This window comes from Aythya ferina (genome assembly GCF_964211825.1).
Source record: "Aythya ferina genome assembly, chromosome: 1".
Taxonomy (NCBI): Eukaryota; Metazoa; Chordata; class Aves; order Anseriformes; family Anatidae; genus Aythya; species Aythya ferina.
The window spans coordinates 98100973-98115443 of NC_140296.1; the positions used below are offsets into that span (position 1 = coordinate 98100973).

Below are 14471 nucleotides of genomic sequence, written 5' to 3' on the forward strand. Positions count from 1 at the left end.
GGAGATGCTATGGAAAGATAAATAGTAGCATATAACTTTCAGTCATGACAGACAGTGAACATATAGTGCGTTTTTTAAAGCTTTATCTGGATTTCAGCATAGTAGATTGCAAAGCCAGGAGCTTTTCAGCACTTATATCTGTTTATTCAGCAATATTTCCTAGCAATTATTTTAGGCTGACCATTTAGTTTCATTTTACAGTCATAAAGCAGTCGGTAGCTGTAGCTGGGTATTAAAACATTTCTAAACCAGAGTATAAACATGGAGAATTCTGGTTGCGATTAGATCATAATTGTTGTTCTATTGAGATCTAATTACTTTTCTGAAAACATTTTGCACAAATCATTTTCAAAGGATTGCCTTTATAAAACCCTACAAAACGCTGACCAAGAAGAGCTAAATACCAGAACAGGAGTTCTTTTCCAAGTCAAAAATGAAATCAAACAAGTTGGCCATGTTCCATCATAAACCACCCTCAGAAATACCAGAGAGAGAGAGACTTAAAATATTTCTAATAGAATATTTCCCCTCCCCCTTTTTTTATTGTCCCCGAGCAGCATTATTACATTAAGAAGCATGCGACAGAAAGTCGTGGTGATGCAGAATAAATAACCATAATGTATCAAAAGCAGACAAAGGTGTGATTGATCTGTCTGGAATTGGCAGACTCTTTCGCTGTGTCAGGCTGTTTCTTTGATCAATGAAGGTATAGCCTCTGACCCTTAAAAAAAATCAATGAGATTGATTGAAAGAAGAGAGGGAACTATGAGAATGCAGGATAGCTTTAACCTTCACTGTCTAGAAAATTTAAAATATTCTGGTTTTGCAGGCATTGAACCTGCTGTTTTGTTTTCTGATTAAAAAGGTTTGCTTTTCCTCAGCCTTCTTTTGAAGCCTCGTAAAACAAGCCTCTATAAATGGTATGTTGTAAATGGTATGTTTGTTGGAAATTTTTCTCTTCAAATCACGTTGTTAACAAAATACGAGAGTTTTTATCTATAAAACAAAATTCTACCTTTAATTAATAGATTACCTTTAATTTTCTTTCATAAATCTGATTCTTATTCAACATGGAGGAATCCAAGAATCAGTGCTCAGGAAAATAGTTCAGATAATTTCAGTGATGCTATCCATTTGTATAAAGATACTTGAATTGCCCTATTTGCAGGATCAGGCCCACTGCTGATTGCAACAATAGTACGAAATGTCAGCAGGGAGGAAAGGGTGGGGGTGGGGGTGGAAGGGAGGCTTCAGGGAATAAACAATATATTTTGATGATCTTGTTCCATGTAATCTTGAATTTTGATTGATTATATATGTATTTATACATACATACCTAATTATTAAGGAAATAGTAAAGATGTCATATTGAAAAATTTATGAAGTGAGAGTTTTATAATAGTGCTCAGGACTTTATGTCTTTTTTAGTGAAGAGACTGAAAATGCAAACTTGACTGTTAAGTCAAAAACAGTTTTATGAACAGTTGTTGTTTCATTTTAGTACCGGGCCCTTTCTTCACCTTCTGCTAATGCTATATTAAGCAGTAACATAAAGCAATTAATGAAGTAAGGCTAAAAAGTGTTCATAAATAGAAAAGATCATTATTTCATGCTTTTTTTTTTTTTTTTTAAGCTAAAAATAAAAAGAATAAATATCATAGCGGTTAGTTTTCACAAATAATTACTTTTTTAACTAAAAATGTCAGTAAAGTCAAAGTCTATTGAATAGTATTCATATACTTTCAAAGTAATTCAGACTGCAATAATTTGTGCTGTCATATGTCTGTGTTTTAATTAAGTGCAGGTAAACTGACAAGTCAGCAAGGAGACTATAACAGTGGTCCCTGATAGGAAGAAGCTTACACAAGGAGAGATGGATATTGCTCTTTTTCTGGATTTTTGTTTGTATGATTTCCTTTCTGTAATAGAAAGAATGGTGTAGAATACACGTATTTTTAATTCTGCATGATCAGGTAGGAATTTCAGCCAATTAACAAAAAGCACTGTCATTAACAATAACACAAAATCCAGGTGTAATGTTTCTAAGCAAGAAATTTAAAAGAGGGTAGATTTTTGTGATAGATCAGGTACTAGATAGATTGGGATTTTTCTAAAGTCCTCATCCCTTTGCTGTTCATTGGTAAGGTGAGGAGGTATTGACAATCATACAACAGTGGCATATGCATAGCTGCCAGTCAGTCTAACAGCCTCATTCTTTTTCAGTTACTTAAATGCTACAGTAAAGGAAGCTAAATTGTTTATTTAATGAATATCCATTTCACATAAGCCGTGATGAAGGAACTTCTGCTCTTAGAAAAAGAAGAGGGATGAGGGTATTACCTCCCACTGTAGCACATTGAAAATGTGAAGATGAGAACTGCAAAATCAAAATAATGTTACATTTCTCCCTTCACCTGAGGCACAGTCTGATTCTGCTCCAGTAGTGTCTAGTTCTTGTCTCCCCATTCTCTAAATGTTATTTTTTTGTTATTTCAGACAATCTTTAGTTTTTGCAAAAAGTATGTATTATTATTGCAAATCACCTTACTCTTGCTGTCTGAGAAACAAAAGGCTCATGCTGTATTTGAATGGGTTTTGGCATCTAAAATCCATGTCCAGCCTCACCACTCCTCCTTGTCTGTCCATAAGTAATAATACTGGAAACACTTTTTTTTTTTTTTTTTTTTTTTTTTTTTTTTTTTTTTTGGGGGGGTGGTGGTGGTGGTGAAGGGATAGCAGGGGGTGGTCAGCAATGGCTGCTACTCCCATTCTGTTCTGTTCTTCATGTACACAAGCCGCATCTTAACAGTGTGGATGTGAATGCTGTCCCCTTGTGGATGATACTTAAAGTCTTAACTGCTGCCTGCAAAACTGAGCAGTACCCTTCAGCTAGTTCAATGTGCCGTCTGGTGCTTCTCATCCATTCAGCATTACTAAAAGACAGTATTAAGGTTCTTTTTGTATCTCATCCCTCTGTCAGCTAAACCTTTCCCAGAAAAGATGTGAAGCTGAGATCATTTTTTTCCATCTGCGAGGGGTCAGTTCCTGGAACAAAGCAGTTCCCGACTGAGGTATAAGCCTGATAGAAAGCGCCTATGCTAGCAGCTGAATCATTTTTGAGCCCAATTTTTTATATTTCCACTAATGAAAACATCTGGATCGTGAAATGCAGCAATCGATCTCTGATGCTAACCCTCCCGGGACGGCACACGGCCCTGCCCTGGCAGGTGCCATTCCCCCAGACACCTCCCTTGGCTTAGGACTCTGTGGCCAAGTGCCTCATGCTGCCTCTATACCCACTAGCTTCCAGGAGCACAAATGCCTCCCCGAAATACCACTGCTGTGGCACAGGTTGTGAACCTGGCGTTCACAGCACCGCATGGGCTGGGGCTGTGTACTCACTCTCCCCAGCTGAAAAGCAGATCCGTGGTTAAAAAAGGTGTGGTTGAGCTTGGAAACAGAGGCATTGCGCACAGACAGTGATGTAACTGTGAATGTAATGGGGCTCCTTTCACTATTATTATTTGAGTCTATCGGCAGAATAAATCTAATTTGAGAAACCAAAATTCTGCATACCTGCTAACTATCTAGCAACACTTCTTTCCTCCTGAGAAACTGAAAGAGGGATATGTGACAATTGCTAAGGCATTTTTATGAAAAGCTTTTCTCTTTTCAGGACTCGCACAAGAATAAAAAAAATGTTAAATTGATGAAATTTAATCTTTGTATAGCAAGTAGCAATTACAGGCAATATTTTAAAGTGGCTCTGCTCATGTTCAAAGCTGATGGCTCTTTTCTCCTTACATTGTGTGGGGATTTACTACACCGTGGATGCACAAGGTGACTGGTTGGGCGATTCCATGAAATTCGAACATGCATACAAAAATGTCCTTACAACTTTTTCACACTTGCCCTCAAACTGAAAATGGACTTTCCTAGTGGTTGATTAACCAGAAACAAGTTGTTCCTCACTAGGTTGAGTAGAGAAGAGCTGTGTGGTGTTGGATTAGTGGAAGGAGAGTGAACGGCTTCAGTTTAATTCAACTAGTCTTCTATTTGTAATCTCCAAGGAAACAGCTGAGTTGAATGTTAATTAAACAGCAGTCTTTGATCCACCCAGCCACTCCCGGAGGCATAATAATAATATATAAGTGCACACACAGCAAATATATAATAGGTGCATTTAAAGGAGTGCATCTAACCTTGCCATATTCACACTTGAAACATTTCCTGCTGACCCGTTCTTACGTCTTTTAAACAAGGAAAGGGAAAATGGGGAAAAAGGCTAAGCTAAACTTGGGTTATCTGAAAGGCAGGACAGCAGAGCAAGTATGAGCTCCCATTTTGAGGATGTAGAAGGGTTAATGATTAGAAGAGTGGAATCAGGAAAGACCTTAAGCCCAGATCTGTGACAGTGGTAATTGAGCTGATTGATTACGACATCTCGTTTCAGACGACTATTGATTTAATCTAGTCTGCAGTCCCATCGGCCCCAGAGGTGCTCCCAAGTGAGGCTCAGCACTTGAACCTGGGTACTCTTCCCTACTCACCATGTGGATATAAATTTCCAGAATCTGCAGCCATTTATAATTTTCACTCATCTTCATGCTTTTATTCAAACGCTTCTAATTCTGGCAGGCTAGTGTTTTTAACCATTGAGGGGGCAGATGCAGGGAAAATGAGACAGCACAGATTGAAGAGGTGTTCTTTTTTGTAAAAAAAAAAAAAAAAAAAAAAAAAAAAGGCAAGACGGAGAGCTGGGGCTATGTGGCTAGTATTTGCATCTGTTGTTTCTGATTCGCAGAGCTAGCAAAGGCTGCTTTTGGAGGCAGTCCACAAGGCTGGGCTATCAGTAGACAGTTTGCTGTACGTGCACGTTCAATTATTAAAATAGTAGACTTTTTTTTTTCTGTCTGATAGCCATAGCGAGGTCATGACATTAATTTATCCAGGGTATTGTGGGTAACTATACAGAAAAAAAGCATAAAGGGCACAGATGCTGGAGCAGCAAAAAATGGATGGGTCTGAGCAAAAGGAGATTAAGAGGCGATGACCAATCTAATGTACGTATAGCAGTAAGAAGCCGGCATCCGTCACAGACTATTGATGGCAATAAGTATTTTAAGCCATGCTGTGCATGTGTTAATTTTTTTTATACCTCAGTAAATGCTAAGCTGAATGCTGTAATCCTGTATTTTTTCAGTTTCCCAAATCTGATTTCAGTCTTGCTTTTGTTGTCTCATGCTTGGCTCTCTCCTCTCGCTCTCAGTCTCTGCCTGTGGGTGTGTGTCTGTCTCCGTCTTTGCCGTTCCCTGAGATCACAAACTTAACTGTTTCCTAATTGTCTACTTTCTCCCGTCCTTTATCGGAGGCATTAATTACTGCTACAACAACTGGTCATAAGCCTATACGAACTGAGGGCTCGGGGCAGGCACCCAGGCACCGTGGCTTACTTTCTTCCCTCCGGGCTCGTGCGATTTTTTCCAAGGACCTCACCCACGAGCGGGTGCCCTTGGCGTAGGCTGCCAAATGGCCGCCTTGGCGGGGCTGCGGTGTGGTGCTGCGTCCTGGGGCCTGTCTGCCCGGCCGGGGCGAGTGTCCCCACCATGGCCGGCAGCCTGGGGAATTGGCTGGAGAGCAGCACTGTATCACCTGCCCCCCTTTGGCAAATAATTTTTGTACTGCGAATCGCACCAGTGCTGTGGTGTTGTCTGGGAAAATAATGCACAAATTCTGCTCGCGTAAAACGGGAAAGGTGGAAAGATTGTCAGCACCATAAGTCATTAAAGTACCTGGTCTTAAGAACAAAGAAAGGAGGTAAAAATGCACACAGTAAGCGTGCTCTGTAGGTTTTCATAGCCTGTCATACAACCTGTGCCTGTTTCAGTTAGCAACCTCTGTGCTTTGTTTTGCATTGTATGATTTATATATACCTCTCAAGTTTGTGTGTATGTATTTGATGTACATGTGTATGCACAGACTGCTCTACACCACAGAGTAAATAAATTACATATACATATACCAGTGTAGCACAAATGTGCATTTTCAGTATTTCTTACCGTAGTGTGTGTGCACTGCTATTGTTCTCTCACAGTGCTCCCTTGGACTCAAACAGCTTTTTTTTTTTTTTTTTTTTTCTCCCAATTAAAAAGTCTAAAATAAAAAAAAAAAAAATCCTTAGTCCAGTTAAATACCGACTGAAGTCCAGGAACTTATGATTTCAGCACAGTGAATGGTGATTCAGCCCCTGGCAGTGTTTTGGCTATGAGACAATTCTTTCTTATAAAGAGCACAATGAGGGTGGGGGGAAGACAGCATTAATTTTGAGGAAGATTAATATTAGTCTTTTTAATGATCATGATTTTCAGAATAAAAGAACCCTTATAGCTATTGAGAGCTGTTGTGTTCTTCCCATTAGTATTTATGCAAGCAAAGGAAAAAATGAAGAAGGCGTAGAATAAACTCCTAAGTCTGTTCAAGAATTACTGGCATTATTTCTCTCTACATCACGTGTGAGCCTGGGTTGCCTGCTATTCCTGAGGCAGAGGATCGAGGATGAAAGTCTGTGTGTCAGAGCCTGTTTTCACAACTGCATTTGGAGATCTGTCTTATTGATTAGGAAAAAAAGGGGGTGGGAATAGGAGTGTGAGGTGAGGGGAGGACCGACTGACTACTGGCTTATTGCAGCTCAAGACATTTTCTTCCGGAAAGATGTCAAACAACTGAGACACAGCAACAGAGGAAGTAGAAAGGTGGAAAAATAAGAAGAGGGACCCTTTGGAAGAAATGAAGGCATTCCTTATGAGAGCCTTGAGGCTTTTTTTTTTTTTCTTCTAACATCTGACCCACAAGGGCTAGAGTGACAGCGTCATGCAAATGCTGCAGTCCAGCAGGTCTGAGAGAGGGTGGATGCTAGAGAGTGAGTTAATGTTAATGATGAGTGCAGTGAAAATACCAGCCGATACCACCCCCTCCACACACAACCGCTCTGAGTCAGCATCCGCTGCTTTGCCTTGCCTTTTTGTGCGTGCGCGCGTGTGTGTGTGTGCATGTGCGCGCGCATGTGTATGTGTGTGTGTGCGTGTGTTGGTGACCGTGTGTGTGCATGGGAGGTAAAGCCAGTCAGTCAGTGAGAAGCAAAGGTACGTTTGAGAGCAACTAAAATCTGACTGATTTCCATCTTCAGAGCATCAGATGTATTCCCTAAAGAGGATGGGTCTATGCGATGGGGGTGGTATAATTATGTTAATGTCATATTTATAGAGGGGAGAGATTTTTCATTCTAATTATTGATTTGAAAGCTGTGGTCAAAATTGTTTGTTAAATCATGATCAGCTTGAAAGAAAGAAATGGAATGAAATTTAGGGACTGCTATACATATATATATATATTCTCATATATATATTTTGTTTCGTTTAACTGTTTTGTGTCTGATGCATAAGTGATTGAATAGTGCACAGTGACAAAGGAACGGCTCTTATGTAATGTTACATTCTATCATCTACTGAAATATTTTAAATAAGTCAAAATGTTCTGAAATTTGAAGTAGCGTTCTGGAGGGGAGGGTGAAGGACAGGGGTGGGGGTGGGGGGCACTGGCAAATCTTTTCTTCAGCAGCGCTCTCTGTGCAGCTTTCTTGTAAATGGATGATTCACCTGTTCGACCAGCAGAGATTCTAATTCTTCCCCCCCCCCCTTCTTCTCTTTTTTCCTTTTTAAAGCTGAACGGCTTCCCGAAGAGCACTGAGTTTTCTATACCAGATTCTGCTCCAGTGGCTAGGACCTTTATGGCTGCTGTCTCTTTTGCTCTGGGCTCTGATGGAGGAAAAAAAATAATAATAACACCGTGGATCCCGTCCCTAAAGTAGAAATTTTCTTTTTCCTTCTGCAAACAAGGCTAAAGATCGGAGGAGAATGAATGCGAAAGTAATTTGGGATCGTGGTCATGCCATTAAAAATGTTCGGCTTCAGAACGAAATTATTTGGGAAATCCTATCATTTCTTCTTACTGTATCGACAGTATTTGAAAGTTGTGTGTGCTTTGAGTAATTTGGTTCAAGTGACAACAATCTCTGCATGTCAGTGTTTTCTACAGTTTATGGAGCGAAAGCTGGTTTTGACATTGGAAAGGAAGAAGCTTTTGCTAGCAGTCTGTAGAAGGATTAAATGTTGAACGTGGGGAAGAGCAAAAAGTAAATACGTGCCAGAGGTTATCCATGCATCGAGAAGGGGTTTAAAGTACTGTGTAACCTAGGGCCCACCTGAACAGGAGGACTGAAAGTATAATGGGGAAATATATCAATTAGAAACCCCTTAACATGCATTTAATCCTTCTTTATGACATTAAGGGAAATAGAATAAAATTGCTACTGTACGAATCTGATGGAAGAAGCACATTTTAACCCATTTTTAGATGCTTCCTTCCGAGGCATTATAATATGGCTACTTATGTATCAAGGCAGTGAAGATTTTTGCTGTGTTTTGATTTTGCCTTTCAAAAGTTACGGACTGTACTCTAAGAAAAGTCTGTTCAGTCAGCTGATACATTGTCTTGAATGTATGTATGTGTCTTGCCTGCTTATTTGATCTTTTCTGCCCCCTACGTGAAACTGTGGTGTGTTTATTTGGGTGGGAGGAGGCATTGTTGATTGGGGGGGGGTTGTTTCTTGTGGTTTTGTTTTTGTTTTTGATTTTTCTTTTCTTTTCTTTTCTTTTCTTTTCTTTTCTTTTCTTTTCTTTTCTTTTCTTTTCTTTTCTTTTCTTTTCTTTTCTTTTCTTTTCTTTTCTTTTCTTTTCTTTTCTTTTCTTTTCTCTTCTTTTCTTTTCTTTCTTTTTTTTTCTTTCTACAATAGCAGTGAAAGTTTTGCTGACAGCGATTATGACTACTAAACAATTCAGATTATTGGAAGACGAATTCTACTGGATCATATCAGACTTTTCCTAGTCCCTGAGACCCTAACTTGTGAGGTTTTTTAACAACAATCACAAGTCAGGCTCTTGGGACCTAGGCGGAGGGGAACCAGCAGCTTTGGACTATGATTGTTTCGCTGCAGAATTTAGAGAACCAAAGAAGCTTTCCCTGTGTGGAAGGGAAAAAATGAAAACATACCTTTGTTAATATACTGGAAAATATACAAAATGTGAAGCAGGAGACCTGTTCCTAAAAAAAAAAAAAAAAAAGAAAAAAAAAGAAAAAAAAAACTTATACATTGTGCAACTTTAGTATGTTACACACTTATGTTTAGAAAACTGGATTAGATGCCATGTAATACTTGTATTAAAATTTAAAGTGAATGCCAGTTTGTACCTCCAAAAACAACAAAAAAACCAACAACAACAAAAAAACAAAGAAAAAAAAAAAAAAAAAACAAGCAAAACCCACCAGATACTGAAATATACAAGAGGCTTTCAACCACAGTATTATTATTATAGTCAATACTGGTAGATAATTACCACAAAGTATATTTTCAGCTGTATTGTTACAGCATTTAATTAACTTTTAAAACATAGAACACACTGATGTTTGAGGCCTAGAAACATTCATTCTATTGTTTGAGAAATGATTTCAGTCTACAGGAGAGCTATTGCTAAGCTTTTCCTGTAATATGGGACAAAGATTGTTTTATAGTTAGGTGCCATTATTTTTCTTTGTCTGAGTGAGAACACAATATCAAACTTAAAATATCGTCTCACTTTACATTTTAATCTGATAGAGAACATTGGTGTAAAAATCATACTACAGCATTAAGATGATTTTGCAAACAGAATCACATCCTGTGTACCTGCTAAATTTAAACAGAGCTGGCAGTACTCTGAGAACCAGACTCAACTTCTGACCTCTTCATCATTTTGCATTTTTTTCCCACTGGCAAAAACAGTGAGTTTTAGGTACTTACACTGACTTTGCATATGAAGATTTACAAGGGCATTAGTTATTCTGCACTGTTCATTAGTCTTGAACTTCTGATTTACAATGCATAATTTGATTTGTATTTCTTAGTATTTTATAGGTGGGTTAGTTCTGATTCATTTTTCTCTGTTTCCTGTGTCTAAACCAAGATGCTGCAGGACCTTGTTGATACATCAGACTTCCCTGAGACAAAGGCTTTACATAGATCAGGCATCTAAACTATTTATTCATTTCAGAAACGGTATTTTGGCTGCAGTGTTTTTTTCCCACTTGTGTGGGAGGAATTGTGTTTTATTGTAAGTATCAATACTATTGTTAAAATAAACTGTTCTTATCTGCTAGTATAATACTTTTTCTTGTTGTCTTGTTTTCTTGAGACAGAAACTGTGCTGTACATGGTTTCCAAGTTGCTCAAGATATAATTAGTGTTTAAATAGTCATAAAAATATTGTCTTGCCAATTATAATGATGATACAGTTCCTGTAAATATGCAATTCTTTTCTTCATAACCATCAATTCCACATACTCAGAACAGTGAAAAGAGCTACTTGCAAATGTTCAGACATAGAGGTAATTTTTTTATTGTTTTTAAACACAGATGTGTTGTTGAACATCATTGACATCTATTCAGGCAATATGAAAAAAGTAGACCTCAATCTGTGTATGAAAAAACTAATTCACACAGCTAGGTGCTACACTGTTGAAGTAGTTCAGTAGCAACTGACATGTATAATAGTCTTCTGTACTGAAAACAGTATATTTAAGGTACTGATCAGGTGAACATGTACTCTGTTCATTCAAGCTATATAATGAGATAAGAATATATTGTGTATAGGTAGAATTTAAATTATGCATAGTATTTATCAAAATAAAATTCTAATAGATTTAATCAGATATACAATGCACACATGAAAGACTTTTGATTGCATTTATGTTTGAGTCAGCAAAATTTACTTGAATGCGGATGGTTCACATTTGGTATTCATTTTACTTTTAGTACTGTATGTACAATGAAGGTGAAACTAGTGCAAAATGTCTGCCTCTGTCGGAAGTTAACAATCCAAAGATTTCAAGTATTTTTTGCTCTGCAGTGAGAATAAAATGAGCCATGAGAAACCCCTATCTGGCTTATTGAGTGCTACAGCAAAAGCTGTGAATACGTAGTACTGCCTTTGCATTACTGCTTGAACTGGGATAGCTCTGGTGGCTCTTCTCTGCCCACTCACTGCTGCCCCTTGCCATAGAGATGAAGAAGTTGGTATGCTGCCTTCCTTTTTCCCTCCTCCCTCTTCTTCCCCAGTTTCAACACAGCAAAACCACCTCTGGTGCACATTAAACTCCTTGTGGTGGGACAGAGGCGGATGGAGGGGGGGAAAAGCCCAGCCTTTGCTTGAGCAGAATTCCCACCAAGATCAACAAGACATTTCCCCATCCTGAGACTATGTGACAATGTCTGCAGACACCACGCAGAAAGCAGTCTTATTTATGCTTTGACAGTATGTGAAAGCTGTCTCTATTAGTGCAAATAAATAGAAAGCATCTTTGGTATACTATGCATAGATATATGTACAGAATTTCAATATACTCTCATTTCTATATGACTTTTTGTTCTTCCAGTACAAAATGCTTCTAAATGCTATTTAATATGTGATTTCAGAGTAATCAGCTTGTGCTACAACAAAAACAAAAAAACAAAACACAAGCTCTTGCAAAAGAGAGAGAGAGAGTGAAAATGATGTGTGGTGCATACAAAAAAGGAATGATATTAACAATTCGATGAATTCCTAGTTGGTAGACCAGACTGAGCCAGACGCATATATTAACGGCTGTCTGCTGCTGATGTGAGCCTGCTCAATGCGGTGGAAATGAAGGATCACCTAGTCTCTGACACCAGCTTATTTGTACGTTTTAATTTTAAAAAGGAAAATCACTGTTTTACATAAACATCTTAACCCCTGCATGATTTTCTTTCTTTTTTCCTCCCTCATATTGTTTGCTAATTTACTGTCAACTTAAAGTGCTGTTTAGCTACAGCCCAACAAAACATCAGTCAAAAAGGCGAGGGAAGTATTAGCTTCTCTTTTGTCTGCCATGTACAACTGGGTTATTATTATGATAATTGTTTAGTTTAATTTTTAGTCTTCATGGAGAGATGCAACAATTTTCGAGAGCTTAATTTCTGAAGCATTTTAAGTTTTAAGAAGATACCACTTCATTTTAAACCTAAACAAAAAAAAAAATAGCTTTACAGACCAAGCTAGGGTGATTTGATCAATACCTTTCTCTTCTGTATTTCAAAGTCTTTAGTGCCTTAATATAGTCTTACATATATGGGACAGGATTTCTATTCAAACCACATAAACACTAGGATCCTTTAATATAGTGTTGAAGACTGTTACATGAGTCAGGAGAATTCCAATCCAAGTTAATTACTGTTGGAATTAGAAGAACGAATATTTTACTCAAAGTTGTATAACAAGAATCTACAGTTACCACATTTCAGAGCATTGCTCTACTCACTTGATGAAAAATGTCAATGAAGTTTAACAAAAGATGTTATACATTTCCATGGGTAATGAAAATCGGCACATTCACGATTAGCTAACACAATGTTTTCAGTGTGTTAATAAGCAGTGCAGCAAAAATTTCTGTAGGCAGTAAATGTAGCCATAATTTTGATTTGCCCATATGATGATTGTGCTCAATTCCTGACTGGATACTTAATTTCACAGTGAAATGCAGTCATCTCATCTAAGGAACTGTCTGTAGTCCACAAAAAATAAAATAAAAAAGAGAGACAGATATGCTGTCTGAGCTCTGCAGCTAGCTAGGTAGCGAGACAGATACATGTAACAAAAATATCTGGAATCCTATAAAAATGCCATCTGAAACCGTATCACTCACAGAATAGATTTATTTTGTTATGTTCAAGTATTTTTGTCCAATGTATCTGAGACATTCATCACCTTGTTAAATTTGGTCCTTGTTTGATATTTACAATAGGCATCTTCAAAGTTTGTTGAATGCTGCACCATTCCATTCCCAAGCACCACCAGTTATTCTTACCGGATAGATTATACTCTTACCAGCATCTAGCTTTATTAATTTGTGTGCAAAGCTGTGTTTTACTTACAGTGCCTGAGTAACAACAGGTGGATGGACTATGGAAGCGTGTGAGAGTAAGTGAACATAAGATTGTTAAGACCAACACCGATAAAGTTATTTTATCTTTATAAACAGTTTAACCTAATAAGCTGGTATTAAAATTAATCACAAAATCATCCAGTTGATTATACACTAAAGTTTATCTGGTAGGCTTTCAGTATTGCTATCTTTATTCCTGTTCTTGATTATTTAGGAATTAAGGATTAGTCTGTAAATGTAAATAAACTAGATACTGTAATGATCACTTGAACAATACAAGTATCCTACAGGGGTAAAGGCAGATAATATTCTGTATTTCTCTTCTACTTGTGAGTGGTTACAACTGGGCTGTGATTCTCTGCAAGGGGCATATTTATTTAAATGGCCAGGCAAACCAATGAGGTTGTGCTGAGCAGTTTAGGGCTGGTAATTTTGGCTATGGTTTTGGGTGGGTTTCTTCCACCCCACCATCCCCACCCCCAGCCTCTTTTCTTGGATGTGTGCGTGTTGTGCATGAGAAGGTATGAAGGAAAAACAGCTATTCAGCAGAGACGTGTCCCACCCCTTTAATTAAGGTTTTCCTGGACTGTAAAAACACTGGCGATGTGTAAATCCCATTTGGTGGTGTTTTTTATTTTTGTTTTTGTTTTGTTTTTAATTTAACAGAATCTGAAATATTATATTAAGAAACCACAGCATTGAAATGCATATGAAAATAGTTCCACTAGTAAGTCACTGTATACTGAAAGGGTTTGGATGGCATTGGCACAGAACCAACTGGAAGATTTTTTTTTTTTTTTTCATTTAATTCCTTTCACCTAGTAGGCTCCTTAAGCATGAGGCAGAACCCAGTATGTGGCTAAGTTATTGCTCTAGTGTTCATCACACAAAAAGCACAGTCTTAGCATTTGTAAATTTTCTTCAGGGAGGTTTCTAATCTAGACAGCATTTGCGTTTGGGGATTACACTACAGTCTGTTCCCCACCACCTCCCCCTCTAACATGTAGCCTTTCAACTTCTTCAAAGAAGTGGCGAAAAGTAGGTTCTTTTATTAATAGCAGAAAACAAACCGACTGCTGGACTTCCGTGGCAGAGCTCACATAATGCGGCAGGGTGGGAACTGTAACAAAGAATGCTTGAATGCACTAAACGTATAGTGAAACCCCATTTACATTCACTGATGGAGCTTAAAGTACAATAAATGAGAAGTTTAAAGTAGGAATAAGTAGGACCATGAAAAGACTTCAGTGAAGGTAGATACTTCTTGAAAAGTTTAGCACAGGATTTAATTTCCAACTGAAGCCTTTCCTAGCAGAATGCATTTCTTCATAATACATCCCTTTACTCAAAGCATCTCCATCAGATGAAGGTAAATCAGATGAAGAGAGTATCTTCAATGCATAGAAAAGTAGACTGTG

At 37.9% G+C, this 14471-nt stretch overlaps 1 protein-coding gene across 3 annotated transcripts in view; it reads left to right on the forward strand.

Moving 5' to 3' along the window:
* The window catches only part of LOC311433151 (uncharacterized protein), a 313366-nt gene that overhangs the window by 226699 nt on the left and 72196 nt on the right, over positions 1 to 14471 (forward strand). For 2 of the 3 annotated variants that reach the window (XR_014690589.1, XR_014690594.1), the window contains one exon: positions 7721 to 8601. The exons of the other annotated variant lie outside the window; for it this stretch is intronic. The gene's annotated coding sequence lies outside the window, so the exon portion shown is untranslated. Of the gene's footprint in view, positions 1 to 7720; positions 8602 to 14471 lie in introns of those variants that run through there. 3 annotated transcript variants of the gene reach the window in all.